The sequence below is a fragment of the Trichosurus vulpecula genome, chromosome 4, assembly GCF_011100635.1.
Source record: "Trichosurus vulpecula isolate mTriVul1 chromosome 4, mTriVul1.pri, whole genome shotgun sequence".
Lineage (NCBI taxonomy): Eukaryota > Metazoa > Chordata > Mammalia > Diprotodontia > Phalangeridae > Trichosurus > Trichosurus vulpecula.
In genome coordinates this window covers 56,114,673-56,142,481 of record NC_050576.1, presented here as the reverse complement: position 1 = coordinate 56,142,481, position 27,809 = coordinate 56,114,673, and the positions used below count along the sequence as shown (strand labels likewise).

General features: G+C 38.2%; 1 pseudogene; it reads right to left on the bottom strand.

Annotated features, from left to right (window-relative positions):
- Positions 1-20,178: 20,178 nt before the first annotated feature.
- Positions 20,179-25,820, bottom strand: LOC118846727 (annotated as a pseudogene).
- Positions 25,821-27,809: the final 1,989 nt, after the last annotated feature.

Here is a 27,809-nt window from a genome sequence, read left to right as displayed (position 1 = left end):
CTAGGTTTTAATCCTAGCTCCGTTGACCTCCGGAATATCGCATTCCAAGCCCTTCGATCTCTTAATGTAGAAGCTGCCAGATCTTGGGTTATTCTGATTGGGTTTCCACAATACTCAAATTGTTTCTTTCTGGCTGCTTGCAGTATTTTCTCCTTGATCTGGGAGCTCTGGAATTTGGCAACAATATTCCTAGGAGATTTCTTTTTGGGATCTATTGCAGAGGCGATCGATGGATTCTTTCAATTTCTATTTTGCCCTGTGGCTCTAGAATATCAGGGCAGTTCTCCTTGATAATTTCCTGAAAGATGGTATCTAGGCTCTTTTTTTGATCATGGCTTTCAGGTAGTCCAATAATTTTTAAATTATCTCTCCTGGATCTATTTTCCAGGTCAGTGGTTTTTCCAAGGAGATATTTCACATTGTCTTCCATTTTTTCATTCCTCTGGTTCTGTTTTATAATATCCTGATTTCTCATAAATTCACTAGCTTCCACTTGCTCCAATCTAATTTTTAAAGTAGTATTTTCTTCAGTGGTCTTTTGGACCTCCTTTTCCATTTGGCTAATTCTGCCTTTCAAGGAATTCTTCTCCTCATTAGCTTTTTGGAGCTCTTTTGCCATTTGAGTTAGTCTATTTTTTAAGGTGTTGTTTTCTTCAGTGTATTTTTCAGTATTTTTTTGGGTCTCCTTTAGCCAGTCATTGACTTGTTTTTCATGGTTTTCTCGCATCCTTCTTATTTCTCTTCCCAATTTTTCCTCTACTTCTCTAACTTGCTTTTCCAAATCCTTTTTGAGTTCTTCTATGGTCTGGGGCCAGTTCATGTTTTTCTTGGAGGCTTTGCTTGTAGGCTCTATGACTTTGTTGTCTTCTTTAGGCTGTATGTTTTGGTCTTCTTTGTCACCAAAGAAAGAATCCAAAGTCTGAGACTGAATCTGGGCGCGTTTTCGCGTCCTGGCCATATTCCCAACTAGCTAACTTGACCCTTGAGTTTTTCAGTGGGGTATGACTGCTTGTAGATTACAGAGTTCTATGTTCTACGTTTGGGGGGGAGGTGCCAGCTCTGTCAGAGCCGCACTCCTCCTTCCCCAAGGACCCCCAGTCCAGACTGGGCTCAGATCTTCGGCAGGCTGTGCACCCCTGCTGCGATCCGCCACTTAATTCCTCCCACCAGGTGGGCCTGGAGCCGGAAGTAACAACAGCTGTAGCTGCCCCACCTCCGCTGCCCCGGGGGCTGGAAGCCGAACCGCGAACTCCTTCCACTCCCGCAGCTTTTCCCACTAACCTTCTCCGCAGTCTTTGGTGTTTGTGGGTCGAGGGGTCTGGTAACTGCCGCAGCTCACATATTCAGGGCGCTAAGGCCCCCTCCGCCCGGCTTCCGGTCTGGATCGTCCACGCCGCTCAGGCTGGGCTCTGCTCCACTCCGTTCCCAGCTCCCAGCTCCCAGCTCCCAGCTCCGTGTGGAATAGAGCTCACCCAGAGACCATCCGGGCTGTCCTGGGCTGGAGCCCTGCTTCCCTCTGCTGTTCTGTGGGTTCTGCCGTTCTAGAATTGGTTCAGAGCCATTTTTATAGGTTTTTGGAGGGACTTGGGTACGGAGCTCACTCTAGTCCGTGCTTACCAGCCGCCATCTATATAAAACTATTTTAAGCTAAGATGCTAAAAGGTCACTGTGTGAACCTACTGAGATGTATTTATATCTAAGTGGATGTAGGGAGGGGTAATGCTTAACAAAAAGGAATAGATTGTTGTGGTTGAGTCATTTTGTTCAGGCGTGTCTAACTCTCCATAACTCCATTTGGAGTTTTCTTGGCAAAGATACTAGAGTGGTTTGCCATTTCCTTCTCCAGCCCATTTTACAAATGAGGAAACTGAAACAAACAGGGTTAAGTGACTTAACCAGGGTCACACAGCTAGTAAGTGTTTGAGGCTGGATTTGAACTCATGAAGATTAGTTTTCCTGACTCCAGACCTAGTATTCTATCCACTGCACCACCTAAAGAACTGATTACTAGTGGCTGAATTTCAGACATCAACAACAGGCCAGTGCCAAAGATTTTTTTTGAAGTTAAAGGGGTCCCCTAGCACCCCAAAGACTGTAATATGTAGGTGACTGTCTATCTACTCTCTATCTGCATAAGGCCCGCCTTGACCTGAAAAGTATTGGGAAAGTGTGGGATGGTGAAGCAAAGGTCCTAAATAACTAGAGAAAGCATGGGATACTGGCTCCCTAGCAGAGGGACCCTGAAAAAATATGTGGTAGCAAGAACTTGAGGACAAACAATTTTAAGAAAACATTTTTGTAGGATGTTTATTCTAAGTTTCTGGTCCTTATTTCAAAAGTGAGAAAGGTTCTTGGATTCTCCTGCCTATTCCCCAACATTTAGCAGCTAACATTCTTTAAATGAAGGGCTATATTGTAAAAATTACCCTTGTGTCTTTAAAAGGTAAAAGTAAAATCCAATATGTCATTCACATAGTCTAGTGGGATTTACTGAATGATACCAGATTTATTAGTCAACAAGCATTGATTGTCTGCTATATGTCAAGTACTTAGTGCTGGACGTCCAAAGAAGACCAAAAGATAGTCCCTGGCTTTGAGGATCTTACAGTCTAATGAGGGAAGGAAATACAAAAAAGGAAGCCGAAAAGGAGGGGAAGGGGGAGAAGAAAGATACTCAGCATCAGGGCATGATGGAGTAGTCCAGAAGAGGGCAGCCAGGTGGAAAATTAAGAGATGACTGGCCTAAAAGTGAGCAGAATGGGTCACAGAGGGCCATAGGATTTGTGTGTTTTAAAAATTGCTTTATTAATGCCTTTTGGCATTAATTTGACATTTATTTCTGATTATATGCTTCTTTACCCAGAGAGTCTTCCATGATAACAGATTTTAAAAACAGTTGAGCAAAACCAGCTAACATCACTGTATGACAGCCTTTGCAACACTAAGTGTTTGTGAGTAATTGCTTAATAATGACTACAGTGAAACTGAAAGAAAACAATCCTTCCAGGAATGTTCATTTCTAGACCATTTAAGAAGTGAGCCACATTAACTCTTCAGATATTCTAGTATAAGGACCTTGGAGGGGTAATGCCTGAGCATCCCCAACATGCTACTAGAGAAGTCTGGTGAAATTGGGAATCTGAACTTTGCCAAAAAAATACCCCAAGTAGATTTTGTGCTAGATAGATCAAATGTTGGACTAGCAGTATGAAGGGAGGATTTACTGCCCTTCTCACAGACACACAGTCACTTATATATACATACATAGAGTGGATGTAGTAACAAAACAATGGGCAATCAACCAACCAACCAGAAATCAATCAACAAGCCAGCAGTGATATTTTGAGCAAGTAATGCATGCCTGCCATTGCATTAAATTCTGGGGATAAAAAGAAAGGTAAACACACAAAAACAAGCCATGTTCTCAAAAAGCCCACGTGCTATTGGGGGAGATAATATAAGTGGACACGTACAAATTAGATTTGGAAGATAATTTTAGTGGTTGATAAGGGAATAAGGGGAGTTAGTCTTCTCCTTCCTCCTCTCATCTCCATTATTTTTCCTGTAATTTAATTTCTTTAATTAGAAAAATTCTACCTTTTTACCTCTACATTTATTTATTTACAATTAAGAAAAATGTTTTCTCCATATCACTTTGAAGTGGAGTTATTCATCCAGTTAGGAGATTTTGCATTGTATCAACAATGTTGCTAGCAGCTGTTGTGGCAGTGAAAGACCAATGAGAAGACCAACAACACTAGCACACAGGAGGGCTGCTAGCACAGGTTTTTGGGTCTGCTTTTCTAAGGAAAGCAACTTTAAGGGGTTAATAATCTCACTTTAATTAAACATACATATATTATTCACTTAGTTCAGGGGAAAAAGTTAGCACTGTGAACTTTCAGAGAAAATACAAAAAGGAATTATGAGCAGAGGGAATAACAGAAAACAACAGACAAGTTTCTACCTATCTGACCAAATCACAATATATAGTTACCAGAGAGAGAAGCACCAACATTTGGGTTTTCAAAGCCAGGGGGGTGCTCTCACTCACTGGAAGAGTGTCGTGTGATTTGACCAGATAAGACTCTGGGTAGCCATTGTTAAGGAGCCCCCTAGCTTTGAAAAACCCAGATGTTGTTGCTTGTCTCTCTGGTAACTATGTATGTATAGCTATGGATAGACTGATTTGTGTTATTTGCTCTGTTTATATAATTTCTGCTTGTAATTTCTGTTTATAGTCTCTCTGAAGTTCAGGGTGCTGACTTTTCTCCCTGAACTAAGTGAATGATATATGTATGCTTAATTAAAGTGAGATTGTTAACCCCTTAAAGTTGCTTTCCTTAGAAAAGCAGATCAAAGAACCTGTGCTAGCAGCCGTCCTGTGTGCTGGTGTTATTGGCCTTACACAGCCACAGTAGCTGCAAGTAGCATTGTTGTTACATGCATCTAGCAGGAAGTAGAGAGATGCACTCCAGACAGACATGAATACAGAAAGGGAGCCACTCCAAGGACAAAGTAGTTTCAAGAACAGGACCATTGGCAGCAAGAAGAAAACCAGCATTGCCCCCTTAATCCAAGCTATATAGGCAGCCATAGTGTCCACATATGTCTAAGACTGAACCTATAAGCTTCAGAGTAAGAGCTATTATGACCTTATAATGGCATAGAAAACAGTGGAAATAGCACTGATTTGGGAGTCTGAGGACCCAGGTTCAAATCCTAACTTGGTCATATATTATCTGTGTGATTGTGGGCAAATCATTTAACCTCTCTAGGTTTCAGCTCCCACATCAGTAAAATGACAAGATTGAACTAGTTGGCTATTATTGCCCTTTCAGTTCTAACCCTGGGTTCTATGACTGAATCAGTGGCAAAGACTACAATTTCAGCAAGTAAAGTTATTTTTCTGAACATTTGTCTGAAAGTCACATCCTGATGCTAGCATAAACTGAAAGAAGCTAGTTGGATGGTTTCCATTCCTTCCTTTTCCAACTAACATTTTGTGTCATCATTTAATCTGTTTTTGAATAATTTTGAGTCATCAAATCCATAACTGGAGTTAGAAGATTATGGTCTGACTACAAGGCTTATTTCTAAATGACTTTGTTTGCTGGAAACTGACTTGTTATGTGGTCTAAAAGCTGGCAGAAACTTGCCAGGAGGTCATGGAAAAGCCTAATCAACCAAGAAATAGCCCTGGGGAAAGCTGGCTCTCAAATTAATACTAGGATCCATTCTAGGACTTTCTTTGGAGACTTGTTTTGCACTTGAAAGAAGAAACAACAAAATATTCATTTGAAACTTGTAAAAAATAGAACAAACAAGTAACCTCTAGGGTTCTAGGAAAGTTAGACATGTAATCTAAAAAATAACAAAATGAAATACAAGCAGGTAAAGCATAAATTGGTATCAAACAGACAATTTAGCAAAATGCAGTTTGTACTAGCACACAGGAGGGCTGCTAGCACAGGTTCTTTGATCTGCTTTTCTAAGGAAAGCAACTTTAAGGGGTTAACAATCTCACTTTAATTAAGCGTACATATATCATTCACTTAGTTCAGGGGGAAAAGTCAGCACCCTGAACTTCAGAGAGACTACAAACAGAAATTACAAGCAGAAATTATATAAACAGAGCAAATAACACAAATCAGTTCTGTGGTTCTAAGTCTAGCTCGTTCCACTGCAACATACTGCATCTAGTTAATACCCATGTTAGCATGTAAATTATGCAACAATGCTGATCCTCAGAATTTCCTCACCTGTGAAATGAGGGGATCAGACTAGAGGCCCCTGAGGTCCCTCCTAGCTCAAAATCAATGATCCTATAGCATTAAAGTGAGCAGAACCAGAACAATTTTCACAGTGACTATAACAGGATTTTAAAAATGACACTAAAAAGCCAGCTAGACTTAGATTAAAGTCATTTACTCATATTGATTCCAGAGGACATCTGATGAAGCATACATCCTTCCTCCTGGTGACATGGTGGTGGACTTTGGGTGTCCAGATGTTGTTGGAGCAGTCATTGTACCAGTTGGTTTTGCCTAACTCTTTTTCCTTGTGACAAAAATGGGGTGCTTTCCAGGGGTGATTATATTGGGGAAATACCTGTGGTGCAAAAAATAACAATAAAGTACAACAACAAACAATAAGAAGAAGTGGGGGTCTGGAAGAGCAGGAGATTAGTGTTTCTTCATAGATATCCCCATTAGTAAGTTCATGTCCAAGAGCCTACCTTTGGTTTCATATCCCAGCCTGGTTATCTAGATCAGAAGTGTCAAATATGTGGCCCATAACACTCCCAGAATAATACCCGAATCATATTCAAATGTAGTTGGGAAATGTTTAACAATATGGATAAAAATACAACATAGATAATATTAATGTGTGGTTTTCTGAGACAATATATAATAAATAATAAACACTGATCCAGGGAATAAAATTGTCAAGATAATTGCTAAACCTCTTTTTTTTGTCTTCGGAAAGGGTCTGCATAGCCCTCTCATTACTACCAGAAATCACCTTTGCCTCTGTTTTCCTCAAACACATTGCAATTCTATTCTAGGACTCTCAGATCAGGACCTAAGAATTCTGAGGCTATTGAAAATGATTTTCATCTTGCTCAACCCTCCATCACCACAGAATGATTTTCTTTCTTTATTCTCAGGTTCTGAGAATGATAGGTTGGGAGAAAAGCATCATTTGAAACTGGTTGCCAAGATCCCTGGAAGGTCCACTTATCTTTGTCAAGGCTTTTTTCAGCTTAATTGTGAAGTAGCCTTGATGACATTCTTATTATGGATGGATCTATGCATGTGTATCATTCTTTGTGCTAATTAATCATCTAAACTCTCCTTCCTGTTCCTTCTACTTTACCACTTAACTCTAGGATTCTCTAATCCAATTCACCTGTCTTCTCGTTCTGCTTCCCATTTCTTCTTTAGAGATTAAAGAGAAGAAAACATTAGAAGAGTTACATTAATGCTTTTTCTAAGGACTGTGACAATGAAGATGACAGAGTTAACACAGATAATTGGGAACAGACCTTCAAGACTGATGCTAGGAGAAACAAGACAGGAGCTGTCCAAGGCCTTTTTTTCTGTTCAACATTGTCATTATCAATGACTTAGTGGAAGGTTTAGCTCGAATGCTTATCAAATCTGTGGATAATAGGAAACAGATATAATATGGTGCAAAGTATAAAAAGCTACTATTAGAGCCAGGAAGACCTGGGTTAATGTGACATTTCTGATACATACTGCCCTATGGCCCCAACCTCTCAACGCCACCAAGTAACTCTAAGACTACCACAAGCTGTAAAAAAATTGCCAATCTGCATTGATAGCCAGTGAAATCAATGGTCTGGTACAGTCCAGTATGAAACTAGATAGTATAGTCATTGTTGGATGGCAGAATTGGGAAACAAAAAGATTTTGACAGGCTAAAATGAGGGGTGAATCTTATAAGACTGAATTAACTTTTAATAAATCTTTTGAAAATCTCAACTTCATCCATGTGGTTTCTTTCTCTACCGTTAGAGTTTCCAGTTTCTCTTATCCTTACTATATAAACATATATGTGAGTTTCTGTAGCCAAAAAAGAAAAAAAAATAATGGGTGGTCAACCTTCTAGTGATAAGCCTCTCTAAATTTAGTTAGGTTCATCCTTGGAGCACAAACTCATATAAGACTACAGTCTTCCAATTACTTCCAAGTACACTTGGAAGACTTTCCAGTTTGGTAGGACCTTTTATAGTCTGTATTCATCCGACTTAGTCTTTGAAAAATATATAGAGAGAAGCAGCATAGAATAGCATTATACTGCTGTCAAACTCACAGAAATGGATCCCTGTGGGGCAGCACACTGACTTAGAAAATCACAAATTAACATCATATAAGTTGTACTGTATTTTTATTTATTTTGTTAAATATTTCCCAATTATATTTGAATGCAGTCCCAGAATTGCAAGCTACATGGGGCCCTGGGGCTTTCATGTTTGACACTTCTGGGAGCAGTGAGGAAAGGCCTAAGCTTAAGAGTCTAGCACTAGACTCTCAGTCAGACTGTATGAAAACTGATTGAAGGAAATACAGAGATTTAACCTGGTGAAGATAACTCTTAAAGGAGGAAATGATAAATGACTAAAAGATTTTTTTGCCAGTCAACAAGCATTTATTAAGTGCTTACTCTATGGTGGGCCCTGTGTTAATGCTGAGGATACAAAGAAAGATAAACAGTTCTTGTCCTTAAGGGGTTCACATTTTAGCCTGAAAGATAACATGTAAATAGCTAGGTATATATAAAATATACAGGCTGTCATGTGGAAGAATAATTAGACTTGTTTTGTTTGGCCTAAGAGGGCTGAATTAGGAACAGTGAGTGGAGGTTGCCAAACTAAATGTTTACAATGTAAGAAAAAAATTCCTAATAATAAATAATATCTACAAGTGGCATGGCCTGCTTCAGGAGGCAGTGGGTTCGACCTCATTGGAGTTCTTCAAGAAAATGCTGCAGAACTATTTCTTTGGATATACTATAGAAGTGACTGTATAGGTGGATGCTATATGATTTCTAAGAGACTGATTTAGTGAGTAACTGAAATTATCTGGAAGCCACAAGAAGCCATTGGAATGGGACATATGCAGAAGAAGATGAAATTTAACAAGGACAAAAGTAAAATCCTATCCTTGGGTTCACGAAGATCAATTATGAAGATGGGATGGGGAGCTGATGTGAAAGAGAACCAAGAGTTTTAGTAAACTACAAGCTTATTATGAGTCAATGGAGTGACATCGTGACCAAAAAGCCTATCTAATGTGATCTTTGCCCACATAATAGAATTATGGTGTTTGGAATGAGGGAGGTTATTGCCCTGCTCTACTCTAACCTAGTCAGATCATATCTGGATTCCTTAGGTTAGTTTTATGTGCCAGATTTTAAGGCAGGCATTAACAAGTTGGAAGTATTGGAAGAGTGTTGTTGTTGTCCTTCAGACTTGAAGAGGACCAAAATGACATCATGATGTCAGGGTCCAAGTACAGTGCGTCTGACTGTGGCTGATCAGACCAAGATGAGCTCAGGAGGCTCTACCACAAGTTGGGCACAAATTGTCCATTTGAACTATGGTGATAAGATGAAAGGTCAGAGGACATGACACACCAGGACCAGGTGAAAGTACTTAATGGGGATTTTTAGCCTAGGATAGATTCTTTTCTTATTTTGGCGAGAGGGTGGGGTATCGTAGCTGTCTTCTAAATCTTTAAAAGGCTTTTATGTTAAAGGCAGATCAGTCTTGCTGTGCCTGGTCCTGCAGGAGGGAATTAGGAGTGCAGTGGGTAGAAGGATCAGAGAAATAGAAAAAACAAAACAAATTTCCCAACACTTAGAACTACTCTGGAATGAAATAGGATATTCCGATGAGTTCTTTAACTGGATAACCACTGGTTGCCAATACTGTAAAGGATGGGGTTGGAGGTGGCATTTCTTATTCAGGTACAAGCTTATGACCTCTGGGCTTTCTTCCAACTTGGATATTCTGTGATTCTAGTGGCATGTGATCTATATGCTGTGGGAGATTATTTAATACCTGCCTTACCTCAGGATATACTACTGAGTCACAGGAAAAAATCTTTTGTAAAATAGAATGGACAGAACATTGAACTAGAAGTCATGAGATATGGTTTAAGTCCAGGCTTCCATTTTTGCCCCTGAGAAAGATGGTTTGCTGTTCTGAGCTTCAGTTTCTCTATCTGTAAAATGAAGAGGGATGACTAGATGGCCTCAGATGTATGTTTTAGGCCTGAAACCAATGATTCCATGGTTCCAGCACAGCAACCATATCGCTAAACACCCACCTACCTGCCCTTTTATAGATTTGTATTCTTAAAACTACATGACTTGAAGCTTAGCTGACCCTTTGATAAAACATCCTTTAGAAAATTTCTCTTCAGTCCTCCAGATACTTTAAAAGAATGTGAGCACAAAAAGAAGGCTTATGTCTGGAACACTTACTTAGGTATGTAAAGAAAAAGAAAAACAACCTAAAATAAGCAAGGCTATTGAAAAATTTTCCTTGTTCATGACTAAGCTGTGGGTGTCACTTTTTGATAAGCATCACAAGCCCAAATCCCTTTCCTCAGTCTTTGTAAAGAGTTGGATAGTTGAAGAGTTACTAATTCGGCAGAGCTCCAGTTGATTTCCCTGAAATCAGCAGTTTTCTAACACTAAGAATAATACTTTATACTTTTCTAGCACTTTTTTTCTAAGAACTTCAAAGCTCTTTGCAAAGGCAAGCTCATTAATCTTTCCCAAAGGTGAGATAAGCAAGGAAAGGGCATTCCTTCCCCAGGGCTAAGTAAGCCTTGACATAATTTACCTTTGCTTCAGGCACACTATGCTTTGCCTTGTCTTTGGATCCAGCTGGGGTTGCTTGGCCTTTTCAACATAAACTCATAGAATTATTAGAGCAAGAAAGGAATCCAGAAATCATCTAGTTTAGCTCCTTCACTTTACAAAAGAGGAAACAAGCTCAGAGATAGGAAAAAGTTTGGATCAGGGCTATTCACCTAGTAAGTAGCATTTTGGAGGTTGGATCTAGGTTTCCTGACTCAATGCCCCTTCCACTATAACATGCCTCTTACTCTCCTGTGATTTTGTTGAGATTATTTCATGTACAAGTAGTGTGTGCATTAAGCACCAGGCAACGAGTCAGGAAGATCTGAGTTCAAATCCAGGTTCAGACACTTGCTAGCTATATGACCCCAGGCAGGTCACCTAACCCCATGTCTTCATCAATGACAGGGCTGTCCAAAACATGGGCCATGTGCCCCCATGCGGCCTGCCTGTATCCACCACAAGCACAGAAATCGGCACAAATGCTTTAGTTAAAGCATTTATGTCAATTCCCATGCCCGTAGTAAACACAGGCGGACTGCACTTTGGACAGCCCTGATCTATAAGATGACCTGGAGAAGGATATGGCAAACTACCCCACTATCTATACAGTAACAAAACTATGTGAATTGTGATCAGCAATAATTTTGACATGGCTTCATTTTGTGGCATTAATGGACATGTGTGCTTCTACAAATACTTGGCTGATCCAGACCATCTAACCTTGACCAGGAGAAATAAGATCAAACTTCCCAAGCATTAGCTCTTTATCCCTTGAATACTGTATTTCATGCCATGTACACTTGTTTCATTGATCTCTTTTGGTATATCTTGAAATCTAAGATTTTTAAGAATGGTTGTTACTTGTAAGAAAATACGCAAAAAATGAGGCTCTTGAAGAGCACACTTCAATGGTTGTTAGAGATACTGCAGTGGCCTGTTATTGATGTGGGGAAATTGAGAATTTCACACTTTTTTCAAGTCTTCTACTTCACATTGAAGCTCAAGAAATGATAGACTATTACTGTAAAAAACAATCCCTTCTCTTAAAACAAGCAAAGATCTTCATAGGAACTTGATGGTGGAAAGGGTTGCTATTGATCTCTCAACAGTATGGTATAGGCTTTTTCAGGTTGGAAAGACAGTAGGAAGATCCTTGAAAGAATGACTGATAACCATTGCTGTGAAAAAAGTGCTTATCGTTATAAATATTAGTTTACTGAAGAGTGGCAAAAGGTAATCTTTTAATGCATAAAACCGGATTTTTCGTTCAAGGCTATACTAAAAGCATTGTCAAAAGTTAAGACTGTAAGATCTGGACATCTTCATCAGACTCTAAAACAACCATGCCACAAACAAAGAGAGACAGAGACAGAGACAGAGATAGACAGACACAGAGAGACACAGAGAAATAGAGAGGAAGAGAAAGAGATAGAGAGACAGAGACACAGAGAGAGTAACTTCCAGAGGGCCTGGAAGGCTTTTCTCTGTTGAAAAAAATGATACATATATTACATACTGAGAGGCAGAATTTCCTGGAAATTAGAAAAAAATCCCAAGTGGAGATTATACACAGTAACATACCTAGAATCATACCGCACAACAAGAAAGTTAAAAATTTTACCCAAGAGATGGAGATAAACATGTTTCAGTGGCCTGAAACTCATCTGATTTAAGTTGCAATGAAAAGTTTTGGGCTACAATCAAGGCCAGATTTGGTAAAAATAGACTGTTCATCAAAGGTGCATTTAATATCCAATGTGATAGAAGTGTGGTTTCATGGCAAAGAATATGTCAAAATTTTGCAAATTCAATGTCAAATCATGTAAACCATGTGTCATAGCAAAAGGAGGATAATATTAACTCACATTTGTATAGCACTTTGAGGTTTAGAAAGCACTTTGCCCAAAACAAATGGGGGTAGAAGGGTAGGTAGCACAAACACTAGTAACCTAATTTTATAGTAGGAAAAACAGAGGCTTGGAGAAGTTATAATATTCATAGACAGCAAATATCAGGAGCTAGGATTCATGGCAAAGTCTTCTTCCAAATGCAGAACTCTTTCTAAACTCATGCCCTCGTTAGACTGTGGGTTCCTTGAGAGCAAGGTGTGTTTTTGCCTTTCTTTGTATTCCCCAGAACTTTTCACAATGCCTAGTAGGCTTTTACTAAAGGCTTGTTGAAACTCTAAGGTACCACCTCACACCTATGACCAAAAAAAAAAAGAAAAATGATAAATGTTGGAGAAGATGTGGGAAAATTGGAACACTAATGCATTGTTGATAGAGTTCTGAACTGATCCAGCCATTCTGGAGAACAATTTAGAACTATGCCCAAAGGTCTATAAAACAGTGTATACCCTTTGATCCAGCAATACTACTACTATGTCTGTATCACAAAGAAATCATAAAAAAATGGAAAAGGACCCACGTGTATGAAAATATTTATAACAGTTCTTTTTGTGGTGGCAAAGAATTGGAAAATGAGGGGATGCCCATCAATTGTGGAATGACTGAACAAACTGTGGTATATATGAATATAATGGAATACTGTTGTGCTATAAGAAATGATGAGCAGGTATATTTCAGAAAAACCTGGAAAGACTTGAATGAACTGATGCTGAGTGGAGTGAGCAGAACCAGAAGAACATCATACACAGTAACAGCAATATCGTATGATGATCAACTTTGACAGACTAACCTGTTCTCATCAACCCAATGATCTAAGATAAGACAACTCCAAAAGACTCAATATGTTATCCACATCCAGAGAAAGAATGGTAGTCTGAATGCAGTGTGAAGTATACTATTCTCTCTCTCCCTCTCTCTCTCTCTCTACCTCTATCTCTCTCCCTTCCTCCTTCCCTCCCTCCCCACCCCCTTTGTTATTTTTTCCCTCAGGGTTTTCCCCTTTTTCTGATTTTTCTTTTACAACATGACTAATGTGGAAATATGTTTAATATGATTGCACATATATAGCCTATATCACATTGCTTGCTGTCTTGGAGCGGGGGGGAGGGGAGAGGAGAAAAAATGGAAATAAAAATTGTATAAAAGTGAATGTTAAAACTATCTTTATATGTAATTGGAAAAAATAAAATGCTATTAAGTGGAGGTGAGAGGGGGAAAAAGACATGTTGACTGATTTTTTGCTCGATATCACAGCTGCCTCACAGGCTACCTCAAAAGGATTTTGTTAGACTCAAAATAGGTAACATATATATAAAACTCTTTGGGAATTTTAAAGCACCATATGAATATAAGTTATTCATATCAGGTGGAGGAAACCTAATGTTAGGGAAAAAACAAAAACCACAAGGCTTTGGTGAAACAGCAAAACATCTGCTTAAACCAGGTTTTCCAAGTTGTTTGTTTGATTTGGGACAAAATCAAACTTGGAAAGCAATTTTGACAGTGCCCAGGTTCTGGGTGTTGCTTGTATATATGCTTTTTTGCTAGTGATAATAGGAAATCCAGCAGTTCTGGTTAATTTCCTGTTCTTTCTTTCAGAAGAGCTCTGAACCTGCTTTGGGCCTTCAAGACCCCAAAGAATTGTCAACAGTTATTAAAGGAAAGAGAATAAGGGCGAACATTCAGAGCTCCCTTATACTATGGCTGGAACCCATCAGTTTAAAAATAGACAGCAGGTCCAGCAGCCAATCCTTAACCAAGTTAAAGCAAAGGCCTAACTGCCTTACTGTCTGTTTCAGGGGCCTTCTGGTTTCCCCCAGATCTAATAAGGGAGATTGTTTTATCTCTGTTTTTTGTCTTCTTACCCAGACCTTCATTTCCCAATTGAAGTTAATGATAACAATCATGGTGTGACTCTTTTTGCTCAGGGAGATAATGTGGGCCGTAAGATAGATGGCGAAGGCAGAAAACTGGACCCCGTCTCATCTTGGCTATTCCTTATGGATGACATCCCCCTCTTTTTCTCTTTTGTGCCTCAATTTCTCAATTTTTACAGTCATAGAATATTGGAACTTGTTGCTTCAACCCCTCATTTCATGAATGAAGAAACTGGGTCCTGGAGAGTGGTAAGATGGCTCGCCCAAGGCTACTCAGCTAAATGGTAGCTCTGAGACTCATTGATTTGAAAGGAAAAAGAAATATTACGAAATATGATGAAAAGGAATATTATGAAATCATGGAATCCAACCCTCTCACTTTATAGATGAGGAAAGGTCAAGACGCAGGGGTCAGTTGATGTGCAATAACTATGGATTGTGAAGATAATGTAATATAGTAGAAAGCCATCTGGACCTGAAGTCAGGAGAGTTCCAGGTTTAAATTCCACCTGTGTGGGTAAATCGCTTAATAGGGAATAAACATTTGTATATTCATATATCATCTACTATGTGCCAGGCACTGTGCAAAGTGCTTGACAAATATTATTCCATTTGACCCTCACAACAACCCGGAGAAGTAGATGTGGCTAGATTCATCCTTGAACTGTACGCCTATGTCTCAAACTTGTGAGGATTGAATAAAACCACAAATGTCTAGTACTATATAGGAATCAGTTTTCATTGATACTGTTCAGGGTCACACAGTAAGTTGGAAACAGAGAAGGAATTAGAACCCAGGTCATTTGACTCCCAGTCCAATGCCAATGGAATATTCTTTCATCCATATAACATTTCAGAGAATCAGAGAATTTCAATCTTGGACAAGTCTTCAGTGATCGTCTATTCAAATTCATGGAGTCATTTCAGTCACATCTGACTCTTTGTGAGCTAAATGGGGTGAATCAAAGGCTATTTTGTGATAAATGATCATTTGGGCCACTTTTACTCTTGGCTCAAGGTGCTCGTATTTTGGGCAGTGCCAGTAGACCTTCATTATAACCTTGACATTCCAGACTCCTAAGATTGTCTTACAGGTAGGCAGATAGGATAGAACACTGAATCTGGAGTCAGAAAGACATAAATTCAAATACAATCCAAGACATGCACTAGCTGTGTGACCCTAAACAAGTCACTTACCCTTTGCCTCAGTTTCCTTATCTATAGAATGGAGATACCAAACTACTTCTTAGGGTTGTGCTGAGGACAAAAAGATTTGTTAAGTGATTTCAAATGTTAAGCACTCAATAAATGCTGTTATTATTATTATTGTAGTGAGTCAAATACAATAACTAGCCTTCCCCTTCCCTAATCCAATCTCAGTAATGTTTTCAATAACTACAGTGCATAACTACAGTAAATCACAAATGTGTACATTAGTAATTGGGTTCTGATGGAGTTAAATGTATACTTAGCTATCTTACCAGACAAACTGGATTACTAAATAGCCAAACCATTGTCATTTTGTCTGGAGGCAATAGAGTTCAAGTACCAGCTCTGCTGCTCATTAGTTGAATAGCCTTAAGCTAATTATCCTTGCCCAGAGTAGATGGGAGGATCAAAATATGATTGTATAGGTGAAATATACTTGATAAGCACTTCTTTCATCATGAAGTTTAGCTGGTCTCTTAACATTGATTAACTGGGGTGAACCTTGAAAATGCCATGAGGTAATGCCAACTAACACTTACACTAGGCAGACAGAGCAAGGCCTTTTACCCCAATTTTAGTCCTTTGATCAGGGTTGCATTCCCAGCTACCTTCTTCCTCCAAGTTGACAGAGAAGAAAGAGGAGAGTGGCTATAACCGTCTTCAAATACATTGTAATGTTTTTGGGACCATAATGCCCAGAGGTGGCGCAAGATAGCTCTAGCTCTTAGGCTCTAATTTACCTCTATAGACTTACTTCCCATCATATCCCTTCATCTTTCCTTATAAGAGGTAACATGGTAGTGGTTTGAGTACAGGTGTTGTTTTCAGGACTCATAGATTCAAATCCTGCTTCATGTGTTTATCATCTGTGTGAAAATGAGCAAGTCAATTAAATTCCCAAAGACTCAATTTACCCCACTTATAAAATGGGGCTTATATTGTACTGTTATTTACCTCTTAGGATTGATATAATAAAAGCAAACTTTCAAGTGCTACAAAACTGTTAGTGTGATGCCCCATGACTGGAGATGCATGAGTAGGACATGAATGAACTCTTGAGGGAGATGTTGAAGGAAAGATTTTATGTGCAGGCCCCTGAGATCCCTTCTAGCTCAAAATTCTGTAATTCACTACCAATAATAGGGCTCAAATTACAGAATCACAGGATTGGAAATTGTAGCAGGAATTGGGCCGGCATATCTAAAAGGAGTCCATATTCAAACTTACCTAAAATAATGGTCTTCCAGCCAGTACTTAAAGGCCTCTAATGTAATATCAAAGATTAATAGATGTGGGAGCAGAGGACCTGGGTTCTGCTTAACACCTTAGACTACTTTTGGCAAGTCACTTAAATTCTATAGGCCTCAGTTTCCTCATCTCTAAAATGGGGTCTTCTGAGGTCCCTTCCAACAGATCTAGGATCCCATGATATCCAGAGGCAGCTCTTTCCATTTGGGGAACAGCTCCAATTGGTTAGGAAGTTTTTTTTTTTCCTGACATCAAGCCTAATTTTGCTTCTTAGCAACTCCCACCCATCACTCCTGGTTTGGTTCTTGAGGGCATAAATAGGATAGATCTAATTCCTCTTCTCTATGACCTTCAGGTATTTGAACACAGCTACCAGTTCTAGCTCCTGTCTTCTCTTCTCTATCTCTTCTCCAGGTTGACAATACTCAATTACTTTTAACAATCATCATACGATGTAAAGTCATTATCTTTCACCATTTTGGTTGCTGTCTACTGACTGTGGTCCAGTTTTTCAATGATCTTTCTCTGAAACTGAATCCAATATTCCAGGTGTGGGTTATCGATAACAGAGGCACCATCTACCTCCTTCCTTCTGGACACTGTGCCTTTCCCATTGCAGCCCAGAATTGCTTGAGCTTTTTTTGACTGCCAAATTACAGGCTGAAACTGGCATCTTAAGGGGAGTTGTGCATTCTTCAGGTTAGAATTGTGGTAAATACATATAATCATCAACATTAGCATAGATGGTGAAATCTTCATAGAAATTGATCTAAGGGCACAATACAAAACATTTGCTTGGGGAAAAAAATCAATGGTTCTCTAAATGAAGCAGAATATTGATTTTTACACTGGGCTTCTTTTCATGGTTAATTTGGAAGAAACTTTAAAACTGTAAATGTATTTCTATAATCCTCCAGTGTTTTCTAATAGATATAGAAATCATTTTTTTGAAAGAAATGTTACATCACAGAATTAATTCTTTCATTACCAGACCTTCTCAATAACATCATTACACCTCAGTTTCCTCATCTGTAAAATAGGAATATTACTTGTCCTGCCTATGGAAGGCAAGACAATATTTCTCAAAACATTTTCTTTTTTAATAGTATTTTATTTTCCCAATTACTTGTCAAGACAATTTTTAGCATTCATTTTTTTACAAGATTGTGAGTTCCAAATTTTTCTCCCTCCCTCCCTTCCCCTCTTCTGAAAATGGCAGGCAATTTTATATAGGTTGTACATACGCTATCATGCAAAACATGTCTCCATAATAGTCATAGTTGTGAAAGATAAAACTGAAAAAAAAAAACCATGAAAAAATAAAGTGAAAAAAAATGCTTCAATCTGAATTCAGAGTCCTTCAGTTCTTTACCTGGATGCACATAGCATTTTCCTTCCTGAGTACTTTGTACTTGTCTTAGATCATTGCATTGCTGAAAAGAACTGAGTCATTCATAGTTGATCATCACACAATGTTGCTTATGCTGTGTACAATGTTTTCTTAGTTCTGTTCATTTTAGTTTGCATCAGTTCCTGTAAGTCTTTCTAGGTTTTTCTGAAATCTGCCTGCTCATCATTTCTTATTACACAGTAGTATTCCATTAGAACAATATACCATAGCTTGTTCAGCCATTCCCCAGTTGATGGGAATGCTCTCAGTTTCCAATATTTTGCCACCACAAAAAGGGTTGCTATAAGCATTTTTGCACATGTAGGTCTTTTTTACTTTTTTATGATCTCTTTGGAATACAGACCTAGTAGTGGTATTGCTGGATCAAAGCGTACGCACAGTTTGGTTGCCCTTTGGGCATAGTTCCAAATTGCTCTCCAGAAAGGTTGGATCAGTTTGCAACTCCACCAAAAGTACATTAGTGTCCCAATTTTCCCACATCCTATCCAACATTTACCATTTTCTCTTTCTGTTATATTAGCCAATCTGGTAGGTGCCTCAGAGTTGTTTTAATTTGCATTTCTCTAATCAAAAGTGATTTAGAGCATTTTTTTACCTGACTACAGCTTTGATTTCTTCATCTGAAAACTCTTTATATCTTTATATAAATATATATTTATCAAATGGAGAATGGCTTGTATTCTTATCAATTTGACTCAGTTCTCCATATATTTGAAAAATGAGGCCTTTATCAGAGACAGTGTCTGTAAAGGTTGTTTCCCAGCTTTGTGCTTTCCTTCTAATCTTGGTTGCATTGCTTTTGTTTGTACAAAAGCTTTTTATTTTAATATATTTAAAATTACTTATTTTGCATTTCATAATGCCTGTAACTCATTTATCTTCTCCTTTAAGAATTTAGATGCTACACCACTTCATGTATTTATGTTTAGTATTGATATTGCTTCATTGTCTATGGTAATTTTTAGCAAGATGTAGTTTCCTTCCTTATCTCTTTTAATTAGGTCTATTTTTGCTTTTACTTTGTCTGAGATCAGTATTGCTACCCCTGCTTTTTTTCACTTCAGCTAAAGCATAATAGATTCTGCTCCAGCCCCTTACCTTTACTCTTTGTGTCTCTCTCTGCTTTAAGTGTGTTTCTTATAAACAGCATATTATAGGATTCTGTTTTTTTTCAATCTATCTTCTTCCATTTAATAGGAGAGTTAATTCCATTCATATTCACAGTTATGATTACTAACTGTATTTCCCTCCACCTTATTTTTCATCCTGTTTGTCTTCTCTCTCTTTTTACTCTTTCCCTCCTCACCAGTGTTTTGCTTCTGTCTACCACTTCCCCTGATCTGACCTCCCTTCCTACTCCCCTGTCAGGTAAGATAGATTTCTATACTCTACTGATTGTGTATATTCTTCTCTCTTTGAACCAGCAATGATGAGAGTAAAGGTTCAAGAAATACCTATTGCCCATCCTCCCATCTTCCCCTCCACTGTAACAGGTCTTTTGTACCACCTCATGTGAAATAATTTACCCCATTCTACCTCTCCTTCCTTCTGCACCCAGTGTACTCCTTTTTCTTATCATTTAATTAATTTTTTATATCATTCACTCAAATCCACCCCCTGTCTATGTATATTCCTTCTACTGTACTATTAGTGATATAATTTCTAAGAATTACGGGTATCATGTTCTCATGTAGGGATGTATACAATTTATCTCTATTGAATCCCTTATGTTTTCTTGTCCCTTTTGGCCCTTTTACGTTTCTCTTGGCTCTTGATTTGGAGATCAAATTTTTTGTTTAATTCTGGTATTATTCCTATGAAAGCTTGAAATCCTTCTATTTAATTGAATGACCATTTTTTCCCTTGATGTATTATGCTGAATTTCACTGGATAAGTGATTTTTGTTTGTAATCCTAGCTTCTTTGCCTTCCAGAATATCATGTTACATGAATTCTGATCTTTTAATGTGGCAGGTGCTAAGTCCAGTGTAATCCTGATTGTGGTTCCCCAATATTTGAATTGTTTCTGGTAATTTGCAGTAGTTTTTTCCTTGACCTGACAGTTCTGAAATTTGGCTTTAATGGTCCTTGGAGTTTTTTTTTTCTTATTTTGGAATCTCTTTCAGAAGGTGATTGGTAGATTCCTTCAATGCCTGTTTTGCCCTCTGATTCCAGGATATCAGAGCAATTTTCCATGATAATTTCCTTAAAGATCCTGTCCAAGTCCTCCTTTTGATTATAGCTTTCAGGTACTCCGGTGATTCTGATATTGTCTCTCTTGGATCTATTTTCCAGGTCATTTGTTTTTCCCAAGAGGTATTTTACATTTTCTTCTATTTTTTCATTCTTTTGAATTTGTTTGATTGATTCTTGATGTCTTATAGAGTCATTAGCTTCCACTTGCCCCTTCTAACTTTCAAGGAGTTGTTTTCCTCAATCATCTTTTGTACCTTCTTTTCTATTTGACCAATCGTACTCTTTAAGGAGTTGTTTTCTTCAGTGGGTTTTTGTATCTCCTTTTCCATTTGGTCAATACTACTCTTTAAGCAATTGTTTTCTTTTTTCAAGCTCTTGATTCTTTTTTTCATAATTCTCTTGCATCACTCTCATTTCTTTGTTTTCTTCTACCTCTCACATATGATTTTTAAGCTCCTTTTTGAGCTCTTCCGTGAATTCTTTCTGGGCTTGAGACCAATTCCCATTATTTTTTTTGGGGGGGGGAGGATTTTGCCCATAGGTGTTTTGATATTGTTGTCATCTTCTGAGTTTGTGTCTTGATCTTCCCTGTCACCATAATAACTTTCTATGATCAGATGAATTTTTTGCTCAGCTTTTTTGGCCCTTTTCCTTTCTTTTAAATTTGAGCTCTGCACCCAGGTGTTGCAACAATTCGGCTAGCAGCTGCTGTGGGGGTGAAAGACCAACACAAGCCCAACAACAAGAATGCTGCCAGCACAGGTTCTTTAGTTTGCTTTACTAAGGAAAGTAGCATTAGGGGGTTAACAATCTTATTTCAGTCCAACATACAAATATCATTCACTTAGTTCAGAGGAAAAAGCCAGCACCCTGAACTTCAGAGCAAACACAAACATACATTATAAAGAGACCAAATACAATTCTTAGTTTCCAAGAAACCATCAACATCTGGGTGAGCTGGGAGGCTCTTAGAGCAGCTGCCCATAGTCTCATGCCAACACTGCTCCTGGAGTGAGAGCCTCAAGCAAATAGCTCTGTTCTCCCTTTTTATACACTCTTTAGCCATCATCAAATGTCATCTGAGCAACCAGAACTTAGGCTCCTACTATTGGCTCTGGTCTTAGCAACTCCCCTTAGGACCCTGAGGGCTTCGTGCCCACAAAGGCTTAGCACCTAGTAGATAGGGGTTTGGGCCTGGGGCTTTGAACCTAGTAAGGCTCAATCAAAGACACTTAATTAATTTATCATTCTAAAACAGTAAAAAAAAGTCCCAACTTAAATGATATTACATGAGGGTGGAAGGGACACTGTCTCAGGCTTCTTGTGCCAGGAGCTGCAAGCCCTGGCTGTTTACCTGTTGCTGCACTGATGTTGCCCTGAGGCTCATGGGGAACCCTAGTGTTTCATGTTGCAGTGAGAGGGTGCAGTGGGGGTGGATGGCACTTCTGGAGGCCATGGGGGTCTAGCAGCTCACCTGGTATTTATTGGGGTCCTATTGCTGGTTATTGGGTGTGCTGAAGCCAGTGGGGTGTTTCTGTGTTTCTCTGGGTATATACTGAAGTATGTGGTGATCTGGCACTGGTGGCTGCCTGTTTGCCCAGTTCTACACTTCCACAAGTGGTGAGGGTCAGGTCTGGCCACTGCCTATTTGCTTAGACACACATACGGTTGACATCTACCTGTTTGCCCAGGGCTACATTGAAGAACGTGGAGGTCTGTCCGCTGGAAGCTGCCTGTTGCTCTGGGCTATGCTGAAGCATTTGTCAGTTCTCAGACCTGGAGTCTGCCCATTCTCCTGGCTATACTGAGGCACACGGGGGCCTGATGTTGGTGCTTGCCTACTCCACTGAGCTGGGGGCTCAGGATCTACTGATGGTTTGCTGAGATGAGGCTTACTGCTGCCTTGCTGGGATGCTTCCTGTCCTGGACTGCATTTCTCTTTTACCCAAGTGTGACAGACCTTTCTTATCAATCTTCCAAGGTTCTTGGGCTCAAAGATTGTTTTGCCCCATCCAATTCCTGGTTCTGCTATTCCAGAATTTGTTTAAGGGCACTATTTTATGGTTGTTTGAAGGTAAATATGGAAAAGTTATAGAGATTTATTGCTTACTCAGATATCTTGGCTCCCATATAGTTTGGGTCAGAACTTTTCTTTAATATTCACTAATTCACACTAGAATGATCAGGTGTGTCAATTGATAAAAAAATTATAATTTTACCTTGAGATAAGAGTTTCATCCTACTATCTCTATTTTCTTAGACTAATGGATTAAAAAAAATCAGTGTGTCAATTGATGCAGCTTGGTCCTTCAAGTTATTCTTAAGTTCTGATCACTCAAGTATTAATAGTACCAGACTGAAATGTTAATAGACTCAAAGTACTGGGAGATCCAAATCAGTTCAAAGAAATAGATCTCTACAACTCCCTAATGGAATTTGTCCGGACCTTTCCCAAGATACAGTGGAATATCTCTATAATCTTCAATGTTCTCATGCCTTGGGACTGTGTCACAAGTAAGATGGTGTTGTATTGAAGTAGTGAAATACCTTTGCAGAAATCTGTATTCCACTGAATTCTGCTTTTGTGGGTCCCATTATAAGAAAGATCCAGCGAATGACACAGTATACTCTTTTTCCTATTGCTTTTAAGAGATTAGTATTTAGGTTTATATGTCTGTCTCACTATTGTGTTTAGTACAAGTTAGTACCTCATCCTTTGGGTGCCTTAAAATCCCACTGAATATATGTCTGGGTGAAGATCACCTAGAGGCCTTTTAATATATTGTTGAATTTCTTTAATTTCTCGTTTAACAAGTACCCTTTCTTCCCTAACAACTCCTCTGACTGACTCTTCCCTTTTCCAACAAAATATCATTTCTAATCCTAGTAGCATTATTTTCCCTCAAATCATGGAAAGTGTTATTGAATAGAGCCCAAAGCAGTTGGAAATAACCCATTTGACAAACTTCCCTATGTTAAATGCTTTGAAGATTTCTGGTGTCTAAAAGGAACTTAATGGATTAGGATGTACAAGATGAAGCTGCGTGTGAGATTGGAATGTGCACAGATTGAAGTTGTTTCTGGGAAAGGCACTTGGAACAGACTGGATGTTCTGGGTTCTGTCTCTGTCACTTCAGTTAGGAGAAGTACAAAGTCATGGACATATGGATTCTGAGCCTCACTAAACTGTTATTGTTTTATCTAACAATTTGTTGAGAGAGAGAAAGAAAGAAAGAAAGGAAGAAAGAAAGAAAGAAAGGAAGGAAGGAAGGAAGAAAGGAAGAAAGAAAGAAAGAAAGGAAGAAAGAAAGGAAGAAAGAAAGAAAGAAAGGAAGGAAGGAAGGAAGAAAGGAAGAAAGAAAGAAAGGAAGGAAGAAAGAAAGGAAGAAAGAAAGAAAGAAAGAAAGAAAGAAAGAAAGAAAGAAAGAAAGAAAGAAAGAAAGGAAGGAAGGAAGGAAGGAAGGAAGGAAGGAAGGAAGGAAGGAAGGAAGGAAGGAAGAAAAAGAAAGAAAGAAAGAAAGAAACTATGGAATGAAAATGGAACAAAATTGATTATGCATCATGTGAATCCCCCAAAGCAGGAATTGTTATTGTGCTATCATACTCAAAATGTCAAGAAAATAGAAGTATCAAGGGAGAAGAGGGAAAACTACATTAGCTTTACAGAAACCATAGATAAAGAAACCAATATCAAATGTGCACCTGAACAGTACATATCTACATCATAAAAATAATAGAATTGCAAGTTTGTGAAAGCTGGAGAAATCTGACAGAAATACTTTAAAAAACGGAAAATATAGAAATGAACACACTTGGAGATTTTTGAACTGAAAGGTTCATGGTGTTTTCTGAATGAGAACATTATAGAATGCACATATTTCTCAGTAGCAATTTTTTATACAAATAGACCATCACAAAGACAGGTGAGACATTACAAATACATGTGAAAAAGCAGAGTTCTAAATTTATACATAATAATGCAATAAATACATCCTTCATGCAACATAGCATATACAATAAAAATAGGAATAATACAGAAAACAAAAGGTAAAGAAACAGACTTAAAGATGCTAAGTTATACAAAATTGCAGCACTTTAAGGCTTTTAGTTTACATTTGGCTACCTCAAAACAGCTATAATTAGGCTTATCAACTTAAATACTGTGGCTCCCTTTTGCACACACACACACCTTTACACCCAGACATTAAATGCATGCAAAGCAATAGCACATTGTTAAATAAATCTGAAAAAAGTTAGTTATTGCAGCTTGGGCCCTGTGACCAATTACACATAATTAAAATTACTTCTCACATTCGTAGCCACAGTACTCTTCCACCATTTAACATCTCAGCCAAAACAAAAGGGAAATATACAATATATAATTGAAAAGTCTAGAAATTTCTTTCCCAATGGATATTAAAGGTAATGTCATTTATCTAAGACATTATGCTGAGAGGAATATCTTATTTTTAAAAACAAGAACACTGTCTCTACAGGGTTTTCAAAACTTTTTTTAAACCATATAACTGTGCTAATCAAAGCCCTTTTGTAAAATAATGGTGATCTTGTACTTCTTTTTTTAAAAATCACAATAAGCTACAAATATCAAAGAAGCAAGGTTATCTAGAGTAGCCTATATAGGAGCTCTTTGGACTTTCTTCTAAGATCATGCTAAAACAATGGTGCTTTTATGATTTACATTATTGTACTCTCCAGTAGAAAGCATAGGGCACTTTAAAGGATATCATGCACTCTTTCCGTCCATGTGTCTCTTAGCAATAATACCGGATATAACCTCTGGCTTTACTAAATGCATACTTAAACTATTATAAGCAAACATCTCCTGAGACACTGCAAAGTGACTAGAATGTGCAAACTGATACAGTAGCTTTCACCGACTTTTTAAAGGGTACTGCCACAGGAAAAGTCCACTTAAAATGTTGGGTAGGTTTGACAAATTTGGAATTCTGCTGTCCCCGTTGAATTGGACAGTAACAGTTCTTTGGACCTGGCTAGAGCTATAATGCATCTGTATATTAAAGCAATTTTATTTGCCTTCCCAGATAAAAGAGTTTTTTTTCTGCTAATTTGCCCAACTAGGTCACAAAGACCTTATTAACATTTATCTTTGATATAGCAGAAGATTCTAAGAATGCACAGTTGTTCCATTGTCTTACTAGGTTCTGTCCTTGCTCTTTTTCTACAACTCTTTCAATTCTTTTCCAAGTCATGCTTATTACCAACAAGAATCATTGGCACCTCGTCAATGTCTTTTACTTGAAGTATCTGTTCTGGAAGATCTTGTAAATTATTAAATGTTCGCTGTGCTGTGGTGAAGACTAATGTGAAGTCTTGTCCATTTTTCATATACAAATCTCTCCTTGCTATAAATTATTCCATTCCTGCAGTCACCAAGATTTCAAGCATGGATTGTTGAGCATCTACTTCAATTTGCTTTCAATGTGAATCTTCTATCATAGGATCATATTTTTCAACAAGTATTTTTTGGACAAACTGTAGTCAGGGCAGATTTTCCAACATCTCCTGAGCCAAGAACAACCAGCTTTTATTCATGTATAGTGAAAGGTTGTAGTCAACACTTCAGTATTCAGGGTGCCACCACCTCTAGAGCCAGGCTCTCTCTCCCCCATCTCTGGCTCTGCTTTCTGACTGCCAAAGCTACCACCTCCCTTCTCCTCTTCCTCCTCCTCCTCCTCCTCCTCTTCTTCTACTGCTTCTCTGGCTAGTCCCATGCCTAACTCTCAATGGATATATTTTAGAAAGAGACTACAAATAGAAAATGGCATGAACCCAGGGTTGAATAAAAAGAACATGTAGGCTAGATTTCATTAGGGAAATTCTCCAGAGCTTTTTAAAAATTACCTCTATCACAAATGTTTGTCTTTCAACTCTGATGCTATGTGATAGTGAATCACTGAATGAAACAATCTACAAAGAATCAAAATTTTAGGTAATTCAAATGGATGTGGGTAGATACATAGTAGATTTAAGTAGATCATAGCATGTTGTCAATAACTGAAGCAGAAAAGGAAGAAAAAACATTATCAAGTATATGTTTCATGGGAAAAGAATAAGTAGATATGACTGCAGACCAAGACCAAGGATGCAAGATGTCCAGTACAACTGTATAGGCAAAGATCTAGAACACTCCCAGGATATTTAGGTAAATCATCTGTGGAAGATATATGGAAAGGTATGAACAAGGATCAGGGAGGATGAGAAAGTTTAAATGGTTGCAAATGCCAATAGCAGAGGGAACACCAAAATCATGGATGTTACCATGTTTGAAAATTAAGAGACAATGGTCTGACCATGATCAATTTATTAGCTACACTAGCAGTTACCAATAAACTGCATCTATGGCCTTTCAATAACCAAAGACCAGGAAGGATGGCTTACTAACCCTCATAGTTTTGCTAAGTACAAAAGAACAAAGAATAGAGTTGGGTAGATGGGGAAAATGGCGTAATTGGTTACATCAAGGACAGCAAGCTAGCACCCACATGGGGCTAGTAATCACTCCTCTCTGTCATTAAGGAATGCTCGATTGATTCATGGGACCCATCTATACATGTAATCTTTGCTAGGGGATGTAAACTACCAGACTTTCTGTCTCCTTGAAAGAGAATAAAAACTCCCCTAAATTAAACAGACAGACAAGGATAGACTACATAGCTTTGGGGGATGATAAGTTAACTTGTTGGGCTTAACAAACATATCCAGGAAGTATCCCAGGGGATAATAGTATGAGAGATAACAACTTTCCTTTTAAGCTAACTCAGAGGGAAATCCAAATTCCTAAGCACAAAAACATGGAAAGGTGTGGCTTTAGGCAAATGAAGACTCAACTATAAAAATCACTACAGCACAAAATATATTACATTGTAGAATCGATGCAGAAGAAATCAATATTCTCATAGAAATAAGAAGTTATATTATTTTTTTCTTTTCACTATTGGTATGATAAATATTGCATATAACAAATATTTGTTGAATTAAACTAAATGGAGCTAGTTACTTAATGTATTAGAATCCTCAATTTTCAATAAAAATAATTTGAGGTTTTTCCCTTTAAAGTTATTTTTAACTGTTATATTAAAAAAGGATGAGTAGCTTCATTTGGCCATTTATCCACCATTTTGTGAAATAAAGTCTCAACTTCATGAAAGTCACCCGATTTTGGAAAAGCCACTCCCCCTCCCAACTGTCATTCAGCTTAAGGAATGTCACTAGACTACCCTTATCCCTCTTACCTCAGTGTCTCCCAATCCCCTCGGCCAATAATTCAAGAAAATGAATACACAATAGCCATGTCCAAAATATATATCTCTTTCTGCACCCATCTTGTCACCCTTTTGCCTTGCATCACCCTTTTTTCAGGAGGTGGGTAATGTGGTCCTTCATGGGTCTTCTGGAGACATGGTTGGTCATGTCATTGATGAGAACTTATACTCTCCAGGATTCCCTGAAACCAATCCCCTTTGTCATTTTTACAGCACAATAATATTTTTTTTTAAATTTCTTTATTTATTTTTAGTTTACG